Genomic DNA, 2,693 nt, shown 5'->3' with positions numbered 1-2,693 from the left:
AGAGAGATCTGAATGGATTTCATTATAATATGGTGTAAAACATGGGATTCACAGTCATAATCATGCACTTTCACAGTAATTATCTGCCTCACGACTGGCAGAGGATTATGCCTTGATGAGTCATTTTGAGTATAAACCGCGTAACTAACTGTTCATTAAACCAGAATGAGAAAAGTGGCACAGTAAAACCAACGTCCATACCGTAACAAGTGGTGACAGCTCTATGATTCCACACAAAGCTCAACTAAGGTAGGTACCAAGCAAGCAACAGCTCACAGAGGCCTTCGAGGACATCAGCTTGATACTGGAACACAGGGATTACTGTAGTTACAGCAACTCCTCCTTCCACTAGCACCATACCTAAAAATCAATTAATTAATTAATCATGTCTACAGACATTGAATGAGGCTCACCTGCTTCATTTATACACCTGAAGAAGAAAAGATATGGCGATATCTAAAGGGCCAGCGTCTGTTACTTCAGATGCTTCATCTGCAGCTGCTGGTCATCTACAGGAATTAACTCCCATCAGCAGGAAGCCACATCCATGTGTGGGGGAATGAATGGGTCAGTGTGGATTTGTATCTCAGGGCTGAACTCTTGTGGATTTTTTTTTTGTGTGTCAAAGAGCTGCAGCTTTACCCTGATGAAATGACACCTGGGGTTTCTGTGCCTTTACAGCAACTACTTTCTTGAGGCTTTTAGGGCACTGTCACAAATGTGGCTGTACCTGAGCAGTGAAGCTAGCATTACCATTGAGGAAACAACAGAAACATCTCTAAAGAAGGCAGAGAAATGGTATGCTAAGTCAAGCCTTTGCTTTAGGCTGAAGGTGACTTCTAACACAAGAAAGCTCCAGAATTCTATTCTCTGGTCAAGTGAAAAGTTCTGAGAGCATCAGTGCCAACGTGGGAGCTTGGAAAAAAGAGTGACTGAGTGGAAATGCCTTCCCTTCAAAAATGGAGCAATCTTGGCTGTAGCCTTAGCTAACAAAAAAAAAACAAAAGCAAAAACAAAAAAACCCTGAAACTATTAAAAGCCAGTTCATCTAGTTGTGAGGGTTAATTCATTTTTCAGTGATGAACTGAGCTGGATGGCACCATAAAATGACCAGGAGCTTTTGTAGGTCTCTTTTCCCCCTCCTTCCTACTTTTTTTTTTTCTAAGACAAGAAAGACTTCAGACTGCCCACATCGTTTTATATACATGTTCAGTTTTGTCAGCTGATGGACTACTGTCCCTTGTGAAACGAGACATGGATGATTTCGTCCCAGAAAGGGAACTTGTGTAGTCCTAAGCAGCTTTCCCTCATGGGACCCCAGGGAATGGCAGACAGTTTATACCTGCATGTACCTGGTTAACTAAAATGAGATCGTCTCATTTTTGTGTGCTGGTTTGGCCAAAGATCAAGGTCATTCTTCAAATCCTCCCCCTTTGGTTTTTATTTTTTTTCCCTTTAAGTTCCTGTGAGAAGTGTTTAACAATTCTTGTACTTGTGTTGAGATGGAAGCGTGATAGCATGAGAACATGCCAGCTCTGTCACAATCTAGACATGTAGGTACACATGATTTGATCACACCCTGTCATCTGACAAGCCTTCAGGTAACAGAGATCTGTATCTCTTGGACAAGTTTTAATCAGTGAGGAACTAAAGCTGTGAAGTACCCACCCACTTCTTTGTAAGATTAAGTCCTAAATCTCTCTGAATGTGTTTCTTTGCTAGAAGAATATTTAGGATATATTTTAAATATTTCCGCTTTTACAGCTACACAATTCAGCTCAGCTATTTTAACTGTGAAGCTGCTTTTCAAGAGACCAAGAATAATAATATAAAACCTACAAACTTGATTTAAGATCCAGCAGTGATCAGCCAGCTTCAAGCAAGTCTTCAGTATTTCAGAGGAACTCCAAATGTAAGTGATGAAGTCAGCTGAGGCTGACACAGATCACTAGTTCAATCACTTCAGCCTTTACTTCTAACTAATTTCTACTGCTTTTCCTTGGCCTCTTTATTCCTCTCCTTACTCCTTTCACATCACTGTTCTTCCTAGTTCTTTCTTGCATGACTTCCTCCTCTTCTCGTTTCTTGCTAATGAGTTGGCTACAGCCACAGCATAAATGGATCCAAATGTTTTTGGTGTCAGCCCTTTAGGAATGTTTAGTCTAAGGCCCTAGAGCTGAGGAGGGAGAATGTGAAGGACAGATCCTCACAGCACAGCCACCATTTAGCCATTAACCACCAGGCCTGGTGGTTTTGGATTCCTCTAACCACACACCCAATCCTCAGTGCCCCTGAAATCTATTTACAATGTGTTCAGAAATTTTCACCAGCTGGCTCTTATTGAGAGTGTCACTCAATATTTATGTAACATTTTCACGTATCAAATAACATGGCAAAAAATCTCTGTGTTAACCAACTTTATTATTTTTAGGATGATAAATTTTTGGTTTTAATTACCAGGCATTTGTTGTCAGCAGTTTTTCCCCTGGAGGTTCTCAAAAACCCCATTTGGAAACAGTGCTTAAACCTCCTTTCTCCTCCTCAGGCTTTGGATCAGGTCATCTGTGCTGAAATATGGTCTTCGAAGGTCACTTCTCACTTCAAGAATCAACAACCTGGAAACAAAGGAGCGCAATTAAGGCTAATGTTTCACATGGTTTAAAAAAATAATTGTGAATGGCTTTGAAACCTGA

This window comes from Cyrtonyx montezumae, unplaced genomic scaffold, assembly GCF_038088225.1.
Source record: "Cyrtonyx montezumae isolate F1298 unplaced genomic scaffold, pur_monq_1.0 scaffold_8, whole genome shotgun sequence".
Classification (NCBI taxonomy): domain Eukaryota; kingdom Metazoa; phylum Chordata; class Aves; order Galliformes; family Odontophoridae; genus Cyrtonyx; species Cyrtonyx montezumae.
Note: the sequence above shows the minus strand (reverse complement) of the source record.